The sequence below is a fragment of the Camelus bactrianus genome, chromosome 10, assembly GCF_048773025.1.
Source record: "Camelus bactrianus isolate YW-2024 breed Bactrian camel chromosome 10, ASM4877302v1, whole genome shotgun sequence".
Classification (NCBI taxonomy): Eukaryota; Metazoa; Chordata; class Mammalia; order Artiodactyla; family Camelidae; genus Camelus; species Camelus bactrianus.
The window spans coordinates 32,454,557-32,476,459 of NC_133548.1; the positions used below are offsets into that span (position 1 = coordinate 32,454,557).

Consider the following 21,903-nt stretch of genomic DNA (forward strand, 5'->3'; position numbering starts at 1 on the left):
ATATCCTGAGTGAGTGCATTACTTGTGCTGCTCTCAACCTGTGTCTGAACTCAAAGTGCCACGGTAGGTATTTGAGGCTTTTGCTATTCCAAGTTACCTTTGCAAAATATCTCCTGATGTGGGGTGGGAAATTCTAGCTTGAACTGCCATCCATTACTATACTAGACATATCATGGCTGCTGTCTGTAATGATTCCCGAGCTGTGCTATTAGAGGCAAGGTATTACTCCGCAAAGTTTATGATAGTAGTCTTGCTGAAACAAGCAAATACCCTCTATTACGTTAATGTTCTATTTAAATAACAAATAGCTGGCCACTGGGTCTGCTTCTTCCTCTTACGTTTGTCTGGGCAGTAGGGCTTGCGTGCTGGTGAATATTTTTAGGCTCCTTCAAAGCAGCCAGAACACCAGTTAATGCAAGATCATCCTGACAGCCCTTTTTAGATCTCGACACCTGATGCTTTTTCTGAGTGCTTTGTAAAAGCAGCGTTTATAATTTCCACCTCTGATACAGTTATATAAAAGTCTGATGCGTCTTTTCAGAAGAGAATGCTATGATAAAAAGGGAAAATTGAAGTAAATTAAGTCAGGGAGCTTTTCGAGCCATCAGGGACGATGTTGTATACCATCATGACATTTCAACCCATAACTCGGTGCTAAAGCTTATCAATTGAGCTGATGAGCTGTGTCTGCATGAAAGTAAGGGTTCAGGCTAGTCAAATACCTTTCTAAGCTGCTTGCCTTATCACAGTCTACTTGTCCAAGCACCTAATCAAGCACATTTATTCCTGTGCTTGCAGTAAAAATGGAAATATCAATGGAGAGCAATTGGTTATTAGAATTTGCTCAGTGTTGAGCAGGAAACCTTGCAGAAATCTTAAGCTTCATTTGTTCACACAGTCATAAAAGCTCTGTCCTTTAGCAAGCTCCTTCATAAGTGGAAGCCTTTTTCCCCAAAACACCAATAGGTTCTCTCTTCATGTGGTTGTGGAAAGAAGGATTACCTTAAATGGATACATGAAAAATATTATAACGCATAAATTATTTGTTAATGTGATTACTGTGCTCTAAGGGTGTTTAGTAACTTTGTTTTTGTCTCTGAATGTCCTTCCCAGCTATATTCACTAGGGGAAATATTTCTATGACCTTGGATTGAAACTTGCACATTTCCTATGTCTTTACTCCTTACATTCATAATGAATAGATTTATGACTCCTTGAAGTTGTAAATGTAGCTTTAATTTAGAGATTAGATGGTCCAGTCTAAGATATTAATGAAGAATTTCAATCTTCATTCAAAGGTAAGACTCCACCCTCACCTGCCCATGCCCCTAAAGCCTAGTAGACTTCAGGAATGGAGGTGCGGTCAGGTTTTGCTCCTTTATTCCACTCACTTTTTTGATCTTTTACACAACAATGGAAGGGGTAGGAAGTGGTGTTAAGGGCATAAGCAAGTTGGTACCTTGTGTGAAATCACATTTACAATAACGAATCCTAAATTTGTATGACTGGCTTGGATTTCTCCCTTAATCTCAAGAGTTACGTTTCCAAACTGCTTGTTCAGCATGTCCATTTGGATTTCTAATACTCATCTTAAATTTAAGATGTCCAATCTGAATTACATTTTTCTCCCCCCCAAACCGTTTTCCATTTGCAGCTTACCCCATCTCAGGAAATCATACTTCCAATTGTGAAAGACAAAATCTGTGCTGTCATTTTTGATTCTTTCTTCTTTTCATAATCCTGATGTGTCAGAAAATCCCATTGGTGCTACTTTCAATGTACAGTCAGAATTACTCCATTAGAATCTATTGCTACAGAGTCCAAGCCAACATCTTTTCTCCCCTGGATTTTTGCCCCCTGCTGGTGTCCTTGCCTCTGGCTTTGCCTTGTTAGTTTTCTTGAGCAGCCAGTCAGGTGATCCTAGTTAAACTCTGCAATGGCTCTCTGTTTTACTTGCAGTGAAAGCTAAGGCTGTTACACTGGCCTATAAGGCCCAACATAATCTGGTCTCCCATTACCTCTTTGATTTCATTTCTGATTAATTTTCTTTACTAACTTGGCAATAGCCACATTGACCTTTTTTTAATTCCTTAAACATGCTAGGAACATTTCCACCTCTGGGGTCTTTGCACTATTGTCTCTACTTGGAATGTCCTGTCTCTGCTCATATGTCTGTGACTTACTTCATTACCTCCTTCACATCTTTGCTCAGATTGTTACCTTCTCAGTGATGCCTACCTCATCTACCCTGGTGTTCCTGATCCCCTTGTTCTGACTTTTATTTTTATGTTTATTATCTGTGTCCCCACCCCTCACTAGCATGACAGTTCTATGAGTTCAATGATTTATGTCTGTCTTTTGTATTGGTGTACCCCCAGCCCCTAAAACAGCACTTAGCATTGTGTAGGAACTCAATACATGTTTATGGATTGAATTCAGTGATGTGCTTTCTCTTGTTTGTTGGAAATTTTCAGTACTAGGGACTTTTCTTCAATTCCTTTGACCTGGGCAGTTTTCTGGGTGGGTGCTGTTGACTCCTTCTCACACTCTTAGGAATCCATTGCCCAGTAATTGTCCATTTCTCGCTGCTGGGATGCCTCTATTTTTCTGTAGCCCAATTCATTAGGACCAAGATGTCCTCAAGTGACCCACATCAATCCATGAGAAACATTTGTTTCTTGTCCCACAAATTGGAAATGCAGGTTAAAGTCATCTTTATCCTATGAATATAGCCTGCTTTGTATTCCCACATATGAGTCAGACTGAACTAGTCAGAGTTGTCCAGAGGAACGAAACAAGTAGAATGTTTAAACTAATCTCTGCAATTACTCTAAAAATGTAGTACTGCTTTTGGTTTACTATTTTCCCAGACAGAGACAGTCCTACCTAAGCAGAGGATTCTACTTGGCCTTTCCTATCATAGTAGCATAAGCTCCACAGGGAAAGGAATCTATGTATGTGAGGATTCTGATTCTGTCAGTTGCTGAGTATGTCTGTTCCAATTGTGCATTCCAAAACCGGGGGAATAACCACAGGATGGGCTTGGAGACTGCATTATGAGGGTCATCTAGAGAAACAGAACGAAAAGGATATATATATGTATGTGTATACACAGACACACAGAAACACATACATACACACATATATCTATTTTAAATATATCTAAATTTTTAAAAATATATATTTATTTTAAGGAATTGGCTCACATGATTGTGGAAGCTTAGTGAGTCTAAAATATCACGGGGGTGGCTGGCAAGCTGGAGACTTAGGTAAGAGCTATATTCAAGTATAAAGGCAGTCTGCTGGCAAACTAGGAGGAGCTGCTGTTGCAGATGAAGTCTGGTGGCAGTCTGCTGGCAGAATTCCCTCGTGCTGGAGGAGGTCAGTCTTTTGTTCTATGCAGGCCTTCAGCTGATTTATGAGGACCACTCATATTATTATAAAGGGTAATCTGCTTTACTCAAAGTCCACTAATTTAAATGTAAGTCTCATCCAAAAACATCCTCACAGAAACATCTAGACTAATATTTGACCATATATCAAGGCACAATGGCCCAGCCAAGCTGACACATAAAATTAATCATCACAGTGATCCACTGGGACATACTGAGAGATGGACCTGAGCTAAAACTCCACTGATCACCTGAACACCGTAAGCTCCTACTCTTACTAATGAATCAGAGCAACTTTTTGGGTCTCCTTGAGTTAGTGTTTGTTCAGAGCCAAGGTTCAGTAACCCCTGAAACTTCTGATAGTTTCCTTTTCCCTAATGTGTAGTCACCTTGGTAAAAGACCTTTCCCTTGGAAAAAGCTGTGAGAAAGATTAATAGTATAAACTTTGACGGCATAGCTGGGTTCTTCCTCAAGGGGACCTGGTCTCACTTCCTTTAAAGGTGTTCTCGATCTGTAAACTTACCCAAGTCTGAGGATTGTTCAGATCTGTTTATATGATTCAAGTTAGACTTTTGACCTTGAACTCTTCCACTTACGGAAATCAAGTAAGAACTGAGTAGACTGTTCATATATTTCACTTCTAACTAACGTCATAGATCTCTGTAAGTCAAACTATTCTGATTGCTGCTTTAAATCTGCTGTCTATTAAAGTAACCACATCCATCTTGCCTTTGGCAGTCAAATGTCTCCATTTGATACCTGGCACACTGGGATACAATTATCTTCATCATGTTTAAGTTTCCAAATTCAAAAACTTATTTTTGAGATTCTAGTCCTCCAGAGCCACTCTGGGTACCAAAATCTGTATTAGTCAATGTTCTTCAGAGAAGCAGAACCAATGGGATATAGGTACAGACATAACTGGGTACCAGAATCTGTATTAGTCAATGTTCTCCAGAGAAACAGAACCAATGGGATATAGGTACAGACATAAATAAAGGTATAGGTATAGATATATGGACGCAAAGAGGATGAGAGGGATTTTAAGGAATTGATTCACAAAATTGTGGTGCTGGGCAAGTCCTAAATCCATAGGGCAAGCTGACAAACTGGAGATTCATGTAAGAGTTGATGTTCTGGTCTTGAGTCTGAAGGTTGGAAACTCAGGCAGAATTTCTATGTTGCAGTCTAAAGGCAGAATTCTTTCTTTGGGAAGCTTCAGTCTTTGCTGTTAACTTCAGCTGATTGGATGAGACTCACCCACATTATGGAGAGTGATTTGCTTTCCTCAAAATCTACTGATTTAAATATTAAAAAAAAAAAAACCCAACACCTTCACAGCAAAATCTAGACTATATTTGACCAAATAAGTGGGCCCCATAGCCTAGCCAAGTTGACAAATAAAATTACATAGACCTAATCATTTGAAGAAATTTAAGAAATACATTTTTGGTTCTCTGAGTGGTACCAGGGAAGTTCCTTTAAGTAGACCTGAGGCAGAGTGAGTATCATTTTATTTTCCTTTCTTGTTTGTGGATTGGGAACTCACAGCATGCAAGAGTCTTCTTCAGAAATGTGTCTTCACAAATCCTCTCTTTCTTTCTGATAGGGTTTCCCTTAATCACTTTTACTGAGGTATAATTTACATATGATACAATTGCCTAATTTAGTATACAATCTATTGAGTTTTGACAAATATATAGAGTCAAACTTCTTCTGTGATCTTGGGTAAGCTGCTTGAAATGAATTTTCCTTTTGAAAATAATTATCTTCAAAGGGCAAAGTAAAATCTAAATTCCTTATATAGTTGTGGAAATTCAATGAGATACGGCCATAAATCACCTAGTGTAAGACCTGGCACATACTAAGATCTTGATTAATGTTGGTTCCCCATTTGTCCTCCTACTGATGGCAGAGGCTAGGTTTCATTTATTTTAATATGCACAAGCAACTCCTATGGGGCAAAGCACATGGAAGACACTGAGTAAATATTTGTGGAATGAACCAGTACGTCAAGCGCTATAAACACACAGAAGAGAAAGCAATTAATTATAAATTCATTAAGATCATCATATTTCCTTTTCATCATCTCTGTACTTACCAAGCAACTTTCTCATATTAATTCAAGTCCCAAGAAATCTTGCCTACCTACGAGAAAAGCAATACACTATCCACTTGACTTGAGAATTTTGGGTCCATGAGGCAATAATGTGTCTCATTATAAATCAAGAAATTAGATTTCAAGCTGCTAATCAATATCTAGTGAGTTTGATTCACATTAATTAGTCCCCTAGAATCTAATCAACCTCAAATAAATGAATAGGAGAGAACATTCAACATTGTGAAGAAAAGGATCAGGTGTTTGGGCCCATGGAGACTTTGCAAGGAGCCACATGAGATACCAGCAGCCTTCCTACTGAGAAATCGGTAAGTCTGAGTTGAGCAGTGTGTTTACAGAAGATACCAGGGATGAGCCTACCTTTTCTCTTTCCATTTGCTTTAATATTGTGCTTATTTCTTTGGAGGATAAATTGCTACCAAATTAAATATAAACTCTTAAAAACAATCCAGGGCCCTGGCACACTCTGGTTCTGTCAGTTCTTCACTGCGTTATCTTCCACTAGAATCCCTCTGTTCACTTCAGCTCTAACAGACTGCTTCTTGCTCCCTCCTGCCTCTACCCTTGCTCAGCCCTGAAATGCCTTCTTTTCATCTTTACCTAAGTAACCTAGTAAGTTAAAAATGTTCAAGTCCTGGTTCAAGTATGCTTCCTCCCTAGAACCAACCTTGATGAAGCTGGTTGTTACACTCTGTTTTCTTTATTTTAACAAATCTCTGAACCTTTCAGCCGCTTATGTATGGCACTTCATATGCAGGTAACTTGTGAATTCAGTATGGCCGAAACCCAGTGGTGGTAATCAGCCTTCTGGATGGCTCCTAAATGTCTTCGCCTTCTGTTATTCATCTGTTTGAATAGTTTTCTCCTCGACTGAATTAAGACTGACCCTGTGTGACCTACAGAATATAGCAGAAGCAATGGTGTGCTTTCCAGGGTTAGTTGTTTAGGTTGGGAAGAGCATTGCAACCTTGGCCTTGGGCTCCTGGGTAGCTTCCTCGGAGGGAAGCCAGGTACCATGCCATGACAGCCCTGTGGAAAGAAATTGAGACCCTCCTATCTCCAGTCAGCACAAACCTGTCAGCCATGTGAGTAAGCCACCTTAGAAAGAGATTCTCCGTTTCAGTCAAGTCATAGGATGTCTGTAACACCAGACAGCATGTATAGGCAGTTACCCAAAGAGCCAGATGGCTCCCTGTGCTCCCACTTCACCCCCAGCCATTAGTGGCAAACTAACTTTGGACAGCCTCACGTGCTCTCTTTCTGTATGGCAGCCCTAGGACTAAGTAACTTGGGAAATCACGCGCTCAGCACTGAATATGCTGGACTCTGTGTCTCATCCCAAGGAATTTACATTCCAGTATTTCCTGGCTCAAATAAGTTGTAAATCAGTCAACTAACAGTGAGAGAGGGGAGTGTGAGGGTGAAAGGAAGGGGTCACAGCTGTAGTCTGTTCAGTACACTTCAGTCCAGGAAAGATCTGTGAATGTTAAAACTGAATCATTTAACCATCCTTGGAGCCAGATGTTGGGGTGGACTCCCACAAAAGGAACTCTCATGATAGGGAGAGGTGGTATTCCAAAGAACAATTGGAATGCTATATCTGAAGAATGGATGTTGAACAGGCAAAATTATAGGCATCAACTACAAACACTTATAAACTGGAATAATCTCCCCAAAGCCCTATGTCGATCATATTTCTCAGAACGTTAAGACCATTGGGTGTCTTTAAATTTTTTATTGTATATTTCTTTGAAAGCTGCAAAAAGTAACATGTTCTCACATCAACCAGTAAAATATTACAAAAATTATGATCATTAGATATGTTATATTGGTTAATTCATAAGACATGAATTGAGTACTTCCTATGTACTCTGACATGATGTTAGGTGCTACAAATTCAACAGTGAACAAGAGAAGCTCAGTTGGTCCCTGCCCTCCTACGATGTTCAGTCTAGTGTTAAAAAAAAAAACCCCAGAACACTGAAGAAGTAATTGTATGACTAATACCTTAAATATAATGTTGAGTGCTATCAAGGACAAATGCAAGACTCTGTGAAAGCATATAGCATTGTCTGGTGCTTAATTAACATTTAGGTTCAGATAACAGAGTTGGTGTTTAAGCCCTCAGGTCAAATCCTGGTGTTGTTGCTGAATAATTGAGTGACTTTGAATTAAACACCTAACTTCTCCAAGTCCTACCTCCCTCACAAAATTATTTTTATGAAGATTAAGTAAGATACTGCAAGTATTGTGCTTAGTTCACTGCATAGCCCACAGTAAATGCTCAATACTTGTTTGCTGCTTTTATCATTTTGCACATGGGATTTAGCACAGTGCAGTGGATAAGCAAATATTCAAAGCTGTGTGCCAAATGACTAGGATCCCTCTCAGCACATATCTGCATGACTCTCCCTCACTTTCTTTTGGTGTTTAGTCCAACATCTTCATCTCATTCTGTTTAAACGGAAACCCCTGCCTTGATCTTACACTTTCTATTGCCTTACCTGTTTTTTTATTGTTATTCTCCATACACTTTTCACCATCTAATATACTATGTATTTTGCTTATTTATTTATGGTCTGTTTCCCCATTAAAATATAAGCTTTGTGCAATTATAGATTTTTGTCTGTTTTGTTCATTGGTATTTCTGTAGAACTGCAAACAATACCTAATAAATAGTAGGCACTGAATATAAACTGAGCATAGCAATTGAATTTATTGATCACTTTTGGTATGCCAGGTACTGTTTTAGTGTTTTACTTGTATTCTTGCATTAAAAATGGATTTCAAGATATTAAAAAGTGTCTTACACACACACACAGGCTCAATATGAGTTTTGCTCTTGGATATATGATCGGTGTACATGCTCAGCAGTCCTGCCAAACTTCCCATCTCTTGCTGGATCTCCCTTGTTGAAGTTCCATGGGTTCTTCAGTCCTACCTCTAGAACGTAGTCTCTACCCCTTATAAGTAAAATGTTTACTTATATAATATGCTGTTCTATGTTTGCTGAGCTATTTATTCTTATGCTTGGGAGAGGAGGAAGAATAAGATTCTGAGGGCACATGTACCCTTATGTGTACTTGTCAACTTAGCCCACCTGACCCCTACCCCGTGGAGAAAGTACACACCTTTTCTTCAGTATATTTTTACTTTAGCTCCCTCATGGGCACAAACATCTTTAACTTTTAAATTCATACTTCATCCACAGAAAAACTTCCTCAACGTGCACACGTATTACCCCTTCTTCTCACACATTCTATTGAATCTGAAATTAATGTTTACCCAATTGGGTTTCCAAAGTTTTAAGCAAAATACAATTCTCTGTCATTATCTTCTGAATTATCCTGGGCTTCAAATCTCTCTAGTTTACTATTTAAAAATTATCGCTCTACTAGATAAAAAATAGAAGTTATGTATGTATACAATTAAACTTTTGCCTCTCAGTTGTACTCAGTAGACATAAGTTTTAACAGGTTTGTGTGTGTGTGTGCATGAATATTGTCAGGAATTTTCTGAATGTACACAAACATAGGAATATGTGCATATCTGAGTATTTATTTTTACACAAATGGGGTCAAACTACTTTGCAACTGCCTTTTTAACTTTATAACTCAGACATCTTTCTGTGTTGGTTTATATACATCTATCTTATTAAAGTAAGTTTTTAGGTTTCAGGGGGATCTAAGATGTACTGAGATGAGTCAATCATACTCTTCAGTTTGAGACCTTTAATTAACACCCATCTTTTCTTGTTTTACCTTGTTTTGACCTTTGTAATTGATTCACATTTTCACTTCTTACTCTGATCCCTCATCCATCCTTGCATCTACTCTAATGTTTTGTATATATGCCCTTTGATATGTGTGTCTCATGAAAATCCATGCAATGTTGTTATGAATGTCCATAAGCATATGTACAATACTTTATGTATGTATGTGTTTTAATTTACATGAATAATATACTTTTTATTTCTTTAAATCAATTCTATGCTTTAAGATCTCTCTGTGTTGCTGTATGTAACTCTAATTCATTGTTTTTGACAGCTGCTTAGTATTCTAAAAACTACATTTTATTAAATAAAGGAAAAACCTGCCCAGTATTACTTTAATTTCTCACTTAATGTCATTTGTTTTATTCTATAAGGCTTTAGTATTAAGGAAACAAGAGCAAAGCAGGAGAGAGGTGATGTTAGCTCAGAGGAAACAGACATCAAGTGCGTGCCACAGTCTTTGGAACTGCCATACTACAGGAAGTTCTGCCTTAAGTCCAAAATAAAGAAAATAAAATTTAACAAATCAAAAATTCCTCAGAAAGATCGGCCAAGATGGTGAGGTAGAAAGACCCTGCTCTCACGAGCAGACCAAATCACAACAATCTGCAGAACAACCATTGATGAAAAAGACTAAGATCTACCAGAAAAGACCTTCTACTACTAAAGACATAAAGAAAGAACCACAACAAGATAAGTAGGCATGCTGGACTCACAGTATAATCAAGTCCCATACCTGTGGGTGGGCAGCCCACAAACTGGAGAATAATTGTATTGAAGAAGTTCTCCCAGAGGAGTGAGAATTCTGAGCCTCACATTGGACTCTCAAGCCTAGAAAACCTTCATTGGGAAAACAAGCCACCAGAGCATTTGCCTTTGAAGGCTGAGGGGGCTTGATTTGGGGAACCCCACAGGAATGGCACTTCCAAATGCATTCTGAGGCCACCATCACCCTGATACCAAAACCAAAGACATCCCCTCAAAAAAGAGGAAATTAAGACAAATATCAGTGATGAAAGTAGATGCAAAAAACATCAAGAAAACAGTCGCAAACTGAATCCAGTAAGTCAAAAGGATCATACAAGATGATCAAGTGGGATTTATCCCAGGGATGCAAGGAATTTTCCAGATCCACAAGTCAATCTGTATGACACACCATGTCATCTATTTGAAGAATGAAAACCATAGGATCATCTCAATAGATGCAGGAAAAGCCTTTGATAAAATCCAACATCCATTTATGGGAAAACAGATCCAGAAAGTGAGCTCATAGAAGACATACCTCAATTTAATAAAGACCATATATGACAAACCCACAGCCATCTTCATACTCAACAGTGAAAAGCTGAAAGCATTTTTGCTCTAAGATCAGGAATAAGATAAGGATGCCCAGTCCCTATGCTTTTATTCAATATAGTTTTGGAAGTCTTAGCCACAGCAATCAAAGAAAAATAATAAGAGGAATCCAAATTGGAAATGAAGAAGTAAAACTGTCACTGTTTGTCTGTGACATGATACTATACATAGAAAACATAAAGTACCCCAAACTTCTAGAGTTCATCAATGAATTTGGTAAAATTTCAGGATACAAAATTAATATACAGAAATTGGGTGCATTTCTATACAGTAACAACAATCAGAAAGAGAAATTAAGGAAACAATCCCATTTACCATCACACACCAAAAAGAATAAAATGCTTAGGAATAAACCTACCTAGGGAGGCAAAAGTGCCTTACTCAGAAAACTATAAGATGCCGATAACAGAAATTGAAGACAACACAAACAAATGGAAAGATGTACCATGTTCTTGGGTTGGAAGAATCAATATTGCTAAAATGACCATACTACCCAAGGCAATCTACAGATTCAGTGCAAGCCCTATCAAAATACCAATGGCATTTTTCACATAACTAGAACAGATACTTTTAAAATTAGTATGGAAACTCAAAAGACCCTGAAAAGCCAAACAATCTTGAGAAAGAAGAACAGAGCTGGAGGAATCATGCTCCCTGACTTCAAACTATACTACGGATCCACAATAATCAAAACAGTATGGTATTGTCACAAAACAGACACATAGATCAATGGAAAAGAATAGAGAGCCCAGAAATAAACCTACAAACTTATGGTTAATTAATATATGACAAAAACAAGAATGTACAATGGAGAAAAGACACTCTCTTCAATAAGGGGTACTGGGAAAACGGGGCAGTGACGTGTAAAAGAATGAAAGTGGAACATTAACAAACACTATATACAAAAATAAACTCAAAATGGGATAAAGACCTAACTGTAAAACTGGATAGTATAAAACTTCCAGAGGGAAACTTTGACATAAATCTCAGCAATAAGTTTTTAGTCTCCTGAAGTAAAGGAAGTAAAAGCAAAAATAAACCAATAGAAATGCACTGCAAAGGAAACCATTGACAAAACAAACCTTGTAGATGAGAGAAAATATTTGCAAATGATATGATCAGTAAAGGACTAATATCCAACATACATAAGCAGCTCATGCAATTCAACATCAAAGAAGAAACCAAATAACCTAATTAAAAATAGGTAGAAGAACTGAATAGACATTTTTTCAAAGAGGACATTTAAATGGCCAACAGCCACCTGAAAAGATGCTCAACATTGCTGATCATCAGGGAAATTCGAATCAAAACCACAATGAAGTATCATCTCACACCAGTCAGAATGGCTATCACCAAAGAGAATGTAAATAGCAAATGTCATCCCATTATCTTCTGGCCTCTGTGGTTTCTGCTGAGAAATCAGCTCTTACTCTTTTTGAGGATAGCTTGTACGTGATGACGCACTTCTCTCTTGTGGCTTTCAAGATTTTATCTTTCAGTAGCTTGTTTGTAAGGTGCCTACATACAGACCTCTATAACTTTATCCTACTTGACATTTATGGAGCTTCTTAGATGTGTAGATTAATGCATTTCATTAGATGTGGAAAGTTTTTGGCTTTTATTTCTTCAAGTATACTTCCTTCCCCTTTCTTCTCTTTCTCTCATTGTTCATGTATTAGTACATTTGAATTTTGTCCTACAAGTCTCTAGGGTTTATTTTTCTTCATCCTTTTTGTTTTACTGTTTTTCTTCTTTTCCTGTTGCTTGTATTGGATAATCATTATTAACCTGTCTTCAAGATCTTGATTTTTTTTTTTCTTCTGTGTACTTAAATTGCTATTGGGCCCCTACTGTGAATTTTTCCTTTCAGTTATTATACTTTTCAAGTCCAGATTTTTTGTTTTATTACTTTCTATGACTGTCTCTTTAGATACATTATGTATTTAGTGAGACATCACTTCATACTTTCCTTTAGTTCTTTAGACATGGTTTCCTTTAACTCTTAGAACATAATATAAAGGCCAATATAAGGTATTTGTTTAATATGTCCAATGTCTGTGCTTTCTCAGGGACAGTTTCTATTATTGGATTTTTTTTTTCCTGTGAATGGACCCTACTTTCTTGTTTCTTTGCATGTTCCAAACTTTGTTTTGAAACCTGGGCTTTTAAAATCGTATAATGTGATTACTCTGAAAATACACACACACACACACACACACACACACACACGTATATAGTTTGCTTATTTGTTCTTGCTTGTGTCCCATTTGCAAGTAGTTTTTGACATTCAATCTTTCGACTTAGGATTTTTTGACTTTATGATAGTGTGAAAATGATATACATTCAGTAGAAAGCATACTTGAAATTTTGAATTTTGATCTTTTCCTCAGCTAATGATATGCAATATAATACTCTCTTGTGATGCTGGTCAGTGACAGTGAGACACAGCTCTCAGCCATGCAATCATAATGGTAAATAATCACAATCATTCTGTATCCATACAACCACTTTATTTTTCACTTTCAGTACAGCATTCAGTCAACTACAGGGGATATTAAGCACTTTATTAGAAAATAGGCCTTGTATTAGATGATTTTGCATAACTGTAGGCTAATGCAAGTGTTCTGAGCACAATTAAGGTAGGCTAGGCTAAGCTAGGATGTTGGGTAGCTTAGGTGTATTAAAAACATTTTCAACTTACAATATTTTCTACTTACAATGGGTTTATTGGGATGTATCCCCATTGTAAGTCAAGGAAAATCTGTATATTGTAGAGAAACAAAATTTACCACCCCAGAATGTCTCTTCAGCATATGGACTATTTGCTAAAAACAATCAAGGCCCAAAAGGCTCAGGAAGAAATTCTGACCTTCCCCCTTGTCTACCTAGAATTTAGATGGAGGATCTGTTCCAGGAATAGAGCTATCTCTATAGGTAACTATAGTATGAACTAATGTAGTCGACACGGTGGAACCTCAAAAATCTGTTAAAATTGCTCTGTGTCCCAGTGTCTCTGCATGGCCCAGCAAATATTTATTTACAAAACGTTTGCTTTTCCATTTCTCTGTGAATCACCTTCCCTGCTTTGAAGTCTTAAACCCATACCCTCAGCATCCTCTTTTGTCTTTAGCTGAAGACATTATTTAAAGTGAGGGTTTCAGCCATTTTGGCTGGTTACTCAGTTCTCCTGGATCTTTCCCCTGCATGCATATTATTAAACTTCGTTTGCTTTTCTCTTGTTAACCTGTCTGATGTCAATTTAATTCTTAGGCCAACCAGGAGAACTTAAAAGGGTAGAGAAATATTTCTTTCTTCCCCAACAGTATCTGAGATCTTAAGGACTTCATTAGACTTTTTGAAAGGTGACTATTAAAATTAGTTTGTGTAGGTTAAAAATCAGTGTGCTCTGTACCATGGGAGTTAGCTAAGTTAATTCAGCGTTGAAAGACAGAGCCTGTGGTGAATGGGGATATAAAATAAATACTTACAAAGATGAAATACCTTACATAGAGAAAAGAGTTTAAAAGTATATATTCAGTATTGCCTGGGAAAGGAATATATTGGATCAAGTGAACCCAAGCTAATATATCTCTGAACTATTCTCAGTCATGGGTAAGTTTGATATGTTGCCTTTGCTGGGTTCTCAGTAGCTTCCTAAAACCAAGATATTTCTCCCCTTTGAATTTGGTACTTATCAAGGAATGGGTTGATTAGTCAGTTGGCTTACCATTATACTGGTAGGAGGTGAGTTTAGGTAGGGAGTTCTGGGGTGAGGGGAGGATGGGACTTGGGATGGACTATAGACATTATGCTCATCTACTATAAAGCAACACAGTGACATTTTGGTTGCTAGAATGGTCTTGTGTGATTAACTTAGTGTTTGGCTATCGCTGAAATTTGGATCATACTTGGATAAATAAGAATATACAGCTTCTGGAATTTTAAGATGGAAATCCATACTCTGAAAACATGATGCCCCAAAATGCCCCAAAATGTGGTGCCTCTGTCCCTCAGAGACTTGCAGGTATCTAACTGATAGTCCTGGATAGTACTCCCATTATGCATTCCCAACATTGAAATCTTTTTTTACTTAAAAAACAAAAGCAAACTCACCAACTCAGTTTAATTTTTTTTTTTTTTTTTTTTTTTTGCTCTGGATTCAACTAGCTAGGGAGGAAGAAAGCATTCTGATCTTCCATCTTTCCTTCTTTCTTTCCTTCCTTTTATTTGACATATATGTGTTGAATAGTTACAGTGCCAGGCGCTATTCTTGGTGCTTTGTAAATAAGGCAGATACATTTCTTTACATAAAGTACATAGCCTAGACCAAGTAGAGATGAACAAAAAACAAAAAGCAGGTAAGAATTTCTGAAGGGTTATAATGAAGACAGAACAGGGTAACATAAAAGAAAGTGACCAGAGGTAGGAAAAGTCTACTTTGTGTAGATGATATGAACAAGTCTCTCAAAGATAGTGTTATTTTTATTAGGACTTAATAAGGTAGAATAAGCCATGAAAGAGGCTGAGCAAGAGGATTCCAGAGGGAGGAAAAAGCTTGTGCAAATGCCCTGAGGTAGAAGCAAGCTTGGCATTAAAATAATTATACAAATTTAAACCAATATGGAATTAAATCCAAGTTAACAAATTTTGAAATTTCTAAATTATGTATTTGGCTTTAGGTTAACGCAATCAGATGTGGAGTGCTCAACAGCCAATTTGGGGGGAGGGTATGTCATATGATTTATCTTCTTTATATGTCAACTTTAGAGTAGATTAAAACGTGATTTAGGAAATTTCTTTCCAGGTTGTAATAAATGTGTTATCCTTGATTGGTTTATGCTGACATTGATAAAATAAGCAGATACTATCTGTCAATCTGTGTTAACTTAGTTGTAAATTAGTAAGCCCAGTTGGGCTAAAGTGGAAATTTATTGGCTCAAAGGATCAAAGAAATGGTTCAACACAAAATTGACAAAAGGGAAGGAAGACAGCTGAGTTTCAGTTACTACCAGGATTTGGTCTCTCTCTTTCTTTTCTTTTTTTTTTTTTTTTTTTTTTCCTACTTGCTGCTGGGTTAACTTCATTTTTTCCTACTGTGGATGGATTTCTTCAGATTGGTGATTGACATGGCCACTGACAGTTTTGAGTTTTATATTTTTAAGTTTCTGCCACCGGCAGCTACCACCGTCTCTGAATCCCACACATCCCAAGGGCTCTGACTGGCTGAGTACGTAAACGAGAAGATGAAGCAGATGTTGAGCAATGTAGAAGCATGGTAGTTCTGCTGGTGTCGTTCAGAGAACAAGGGGTTGCCTTTCCCTGTAATAGATGGGGAGGGGGCGGGTTAGGAGATGCTGTGCAGTTAGGATACTTGATAGTCAATACACTGTTATTTACCAATATCCATTTGAAAACCAACATAAAACACAAATCTACTGCCAATATGATTCTATTCCTGTCTGCAACAACAGTAACAACCAAAAGATTCATAACAAAAAAGGATCAGCAAGCTCTTTTCATTGTTCACCTTTAATCACAAGATTCAGTTTGTATAGAAACAGAGTTAACATGGATAGAGGGAAAAGTCTTAACATCCTAAACTACCCAAGTCTAAGTTTTAAGATTAAAAGCAACTGTCCCAGATCTGAAAGATAATAGATTTAGGGAACCCTGTCTGCGTGTGAATGGAGGCATGGCTGTTTTGAATGTCTGCATGGGTCACTGTGCCAGAATAACTGCCTGTGAAAGGGAGAATTTGTTTTATTTATTCAGACTCCGATTATTTTACGCTAAAATCCGTGTGTGTGGGTTTCTGTTTCAAATTTAAATTATCTGGAGAATTGCCTCAGTTCTATGCTTTACACCACTTGTGATGGTTAATTTTATGTGTTAACTTGACTGGGCTAAAGAACACCCAGATGGCTGGTAAAACACCATTTCTGCATTTGTCTGTGAGAGTGTTTCCAGAAGTGATTAGCATTTGAATAAGCAGGCTGAGTAAAGAAGATAACCGTCATCGATGTTGGTGGACATCATCCAGTTCACTGAGGGCCTGACCAGAACAAAAAAGCAGAAGCAGGGTGAGTTTGCTCATTGCTTGAGCTGAGACATCTGTCTTCTCCTGTCCTCGGACGGCAGTGCTCCTCGATCTCAGGCCTTCGGACTCATACTAAATGACACCACTGGCTTCCTGGGTCTCCAGGGTGCAGATGGCAGATTGTGGGACTTCTTGTCCTCCATAATTGCCTCAGCCGGTTCCTATAACAAACTTCTCATATAAATGTGTATCTCCTATTGGTTCTATTTCTCTGGAGAACCCTGGCTAATACTCTGCTTCACAGTAAAGGTTAAGTGATTGTATAGTTCATTTGAGCATTGTAGGTAAACGTGATGATTCATTTCCTCGAATGGAGCTTTTCTATTTGCCATTCTATACTGGCTGTACCAGCAGGTTAGTCTCCAGCTGTGTTCTTTGTGTGTGCAACGTGCTGTTACTTGATGATTGTGCTGCGTACACACTCAGTGTAGCTTAAATCCCACAATAAAGCTGATGTTTCATATAATCCCAACCTTCAAACCTCAAAACTTTCTTTACTGATTATCAAAATGTCTAAGGTGTTTACTGCCATTTGAATAATTTAACATTTTTAGGCCATTTGTTTTTTAGTTTTGGATTTTTTTTCCAATGCTTTTCAGATTATAATGAAGTGGCAGCAATGAACAGTTAGACAATTATGCAACACACAATTTTCTACTAAGTATTAATCACACACCAATTACCTTAAGGGAGCAATCTCATTCTCCTCTTGCTTGCCCTTCGCTCCTCTAATTACAACATTTTGGAAGCAGATAAACTTTATGAAGATTTAAGATGCTTCCAAATACCATTCTATTTATTTTTTCCTATTAAGCTCCACTAATGCAGCCTAGGGAATTGGGAGAACAATAGATAATGTTTGTTCTATAGAAACTTTCAATCAAAATTGTACTTCTTTGAGATCACCTGTTTAAAAAAAAACAACCATCAAGTGGTTTGTGCTTATTTTAATAAACTTTAAAAGGTTTACTTCTTTGTACACTCATTTCTTACAGTATCAGCCATGAGGTGTTTACACCGGGTTTTCTTGTCGTAGTTGGGATATGTCTAGTCCAGGTGGCGTCACTTCCATTGCACCTCAGATTCTGTTAAGGAAGATAGTCCCTCAGAATTGTCTCTGGTGATTGGTGCTTTGTGAATCTTTTATTCTCTATGTGGGTTTAAGATGATTTCTAAAACTATAAAAGTATTTTGTAAATGAGATGGGATTGATCATTGTGGCTCCATGGCCCCAGACTTATGATTCAAAGAGGATTAAAAAAAGACAGTGGTCCCTGGTGGAGGCCTGTTGTGTAAACGGATCTCAGTCTTTAAGGCAGTTTGCAGCAGAAGCCTCTGAGGTTAGAGGCGGTAGGCTTTGTATATTTCACAACCTCTCTGTTAGTGAGATGCTACAGGGTCTCCTACCAAATTCTTATAATACTTGTACGTTCACTACTGAGCAGACACAAAAACTGTTGTTTCTGTAACGGGACACCCCATTCTATGACTGCAAGCACTCCAGATGTACCATGCTTGAGGGGTTCTCTCTAAAACGGACTCCAGATCAGCCACCTTTTAATTGGATAAGGTGATAGGAGCATTTGTTTAGACCAGGGGGACCTAGGTTTCAAATAATTTCAAGACCTAAAGTGATGCTTTGAAGGTGTTGAGCAATTGCCCTTGGCAGACTTTGGTATCTGGGTCATGAAAGGTTATTGGAGCTTACAAAATATTTCTAGTCAACAAGAGGTCTTGAATGCCATTTATTTTTAACCAATGGGGAAAAATCACCATTCCTTTTGTAAATTAACACCTGTGTTATTAGAATATATTTAGAATAAATATTTAAAATGCTGGCATAGTCACTTTGGAACCTGGATTCTTGATTGCAGTACTTCAAGTACTAAATAGCTGTCCCTAGAGAGCAAATTAAAGTTAATTCACATACCTAAACATGCACAGTGTACACACCCACAAACACCCATCTACAAAATATACTGTTATTTATGTGGAAGTATTTTAATATAAATTGCCACACAGAAGTTATAACAAGGCAATAAGATCATATTTCAGAACCTCCATAGTCTAGAGTTCTTTACAGTTACTACTTTCTCTACCCCAGTGGAGCCAAATATCACTTTCTTTCTGTGTCTATAACGCAGTGCACTCAGGAATAAACTGGGTTCCTACACACACTTCATTTGTAGTCCTTTTCCAGTGACATTAAATACAATTACTTGGTCGCAAATAAATTATAATTGAGAGAAAATTACTTGCTAGTGATTCCTGTGTTTCGTACTTTGTTTTTTCTTCTACTGTCTTTTCATTCTTTCTATTCAAGAGGAATGGTTGGAGTGGGAGGAAGGCAGGACCAGGAGAGGGACCATTTAGCTACATAGTATCATAAATAAACAGATACGAAATTAACTCTTTCCTTCTCCTCTTTTCCTTACATTTCATCAAAGGTGTCAATTCCATGACAGGTTGGGCAGGCCCTGAATACTGGATTAAGAAAAGTACAGAGCCATAGTCAAATCTCTTTCTATTACTGAGACGTTTACAAGTATAAAAAAGAGCATACTATTTGGTGTGAACATTAAACTTCATCAGCGTAGCATGTCTCTTATTACACCAGCCCTCTAAAAATGATATTCCAGAATGCTCATTTTACTTTTGTAATTCTCAGAATGAATTTCTGGAATAGCTGAATGGAGAGCTCCCCTATGGAAACAGGAAGTGGCACATGTCCCAGTGTCCCTCCTACTAGCTTCTAGGAATGGCTCTCCCTTGATTTTGTGAAGGCTTTGAGGATAGGAACGGGCTTTCATTCATTTTTGTATCCCCTCCGCTGACTACTTAGTAATACTCGAAACAGTACACTAAATAGATGAGTGAATGAGTAAATACATGAAACAATGAAGGACATAAATAAGCATTAGTTTATAGAAATGAAAGAAAAGTTGAATGGTAAAAAAGCCAAATGAGAACATTTAAATCTTTGGCCAGTAGGGAGTAGATTGAATCTTTTTTTTCCCCTAGAAATAGCAAGATGAGCAAATTTTACTTCCTCCTTTAGAAACTGTATCCCTGAAGTTCAGTACCTTAATATTTTAAACAACCAGCTGTGACTTGAGGGCAGTGAGAAAGTGGGGAGTGAGGATTTCAAGGCAATGACTGTTTCAGGCAGATGAATTGCAATGGCACAGACCCTGAGGCTTGTTCAAGAAGCTGGGATTGGGGTGGAGTGAGTTGGAGACAGTAGAGGCAGAGGCTCTCAGAGACCAAACTGAGTAAGGACGTGGCATTTCACTCTCAGTGAGGTAGGAAAACTTAAAGCAGTTTCAGGAGAGAAATCTAATAACTGGCTTACATTTTAAAAGAATCACTCTGGCTACTGTGATACCAGGATAGAGATATAAGAAAGGAAGTCAAAAACCTGCTAAAGGGCACATGGGGGATTTCTTGTTGGAGGAGATGGAAAACGGATGAAAAAGATCATCTCAGAAAGTGATAAACGCAGAGAACAACAACACTGATATATGATGGGGACTGGAGGCTGGGTGGCTGGTTTTCCATTTTGGAGAAGGTCATTAGGATCAGTCTTTCTTAGGAAGTAACATTTTAGCTTAGACTAGAAGATGAGAAAATCTAGCTTGATGACTATGTAGAGGCAGAGGATGCTTGGCCAAAAAAATAGCGAGAGTAAGCATTGCTCAAACATTACACTGTGCTTAATGAATATTCAGCTGACACTAAGCCATTAAGTCAAAATTTGAACTTTTAATGTGGTTCAAATTTAGGGTGTGTGTGGTATAGTTGAAGTGCATGGGCTTCAAGGCTGGACTAAGTTTACTTCAATTCACAATTTCCTCCTTATCAGTTATATGACCTAAGATCAGTCACGAAAACTCTCTAAATGCTGTTGTGAGGATTAAAAGAGATAACACACGCCAAGTGGCTAGCATGAGTCCTGTTGTATATTACGTGTTCAATAATATTATTCTCTTCTAAAAATGAAGGAAAGGAAAACGTATTATCACAACTGAATAAGACAAAGACGTTTCTTTGTAGTAGACAGTGCTAATCTGCAGAACAGGACATTGCTTTCCTCTACTTCTCAGTGCTTTGCTGCACATACAGATGGGTTCTGTGGACATGGGTTTGGAGCTGACAGTCATACAGCAGAAATGCTGAGTGAACCACCTTCTTGAGCTTAGCCTTCTTTGTGGTTACAAGTTCACCTTTCTGCTATGCTGTTCTAAGGTAGAAGATTCTTTGATAATGTGAAGAGGAAATATCCCCAGGCACGAGTCCAGAAGATGCAGTGTTGTGGTGGCCACGGCTGGTTCACAGTTGGGTGCTGTGACTTTTTCATTTAACACGGAACCTTAAACTTAGTGACCCATAATTTCAAATGCAAACATTAAATAAAAGAATTGAAATGTTTTGTTGGTTATTTTACTCTGAAAAATTTTTTTTAACATTTCAGTAGGGAGAATGAATCTCTATCTACCCACAAATCCTAGTGCTTCAGAAATGTAACCTTTGGCGGTCTGTAAATCAATGTAATTCTCTTTCAAGGGTTCACTCCCCTGATGACAGGAACTAAAATCTCAGTCAGCTCAAGGTCCTGCCCAAGGGTGGTGGCTAAAGCCTGTAGCTCACGTTGTAGGGCACGGTGATGTCTGGTTCCTGACAGTCATGTGTCCATGCAGATTTCTTCTGTGGTATCAGTCATCGGCCTGTCCTGGGTCACTGATTCCTGAAGATTGCCTCTGTGCTCTCCTTTGTTCCAGGTCTGGCTCACTCTTCTGATGCCTCAGAACCCCTCCTGGGAGCATGGAAAACCATTGAATTCCCTCCTTGTCTACTCTGAAGCTATGGGAGACTTGGGGTGGGATAGGGTGAAGTGAGGGGCTGAATTAGACGTGTACATCACAGCCACTTCTACTGTAGTGTTTCTGGGGCCCCTTCTCAGGAATCTTACCTCCTTCTCAGCTCTCTTCAGTTCCCTCTGACTTCCTTCTGTCTAGAATTTTACAGCTCAAAAGCTACATACAAACTGATAGGCATTCTGCTGGGTCATCCTATCCTTGGATTAGTAAAGATAAGACGAGACTTCGAGTTGCTCTAACTAGGAGAAGGGGTTGGATAATGAGAAGTATCTTGTAAATAACATTGATT

General features: G+C 38.0%; 1 long non-coding RNA gene across 1 annotated transcript in view; it reads left to right on the forward strand.

The window, feature by feature from the left end:
• Positions 1–21,903, forward strand: part of LOC123619610 (uncharacterized) — a 289,556-nt gene continuing 267,653 nt past the window's right edge. Inside the window, exons 1-2 of the long non-coding RNA XR_006728277.2 lie at positions 1–63; positions 5,717–5,820. This is a non-coding gene — a long non-coding RNA (uncharacterized LOC123619610). The remainder of the gene's footprint in view (positions 64–5,716; positions 5,821–21,903) is intronic.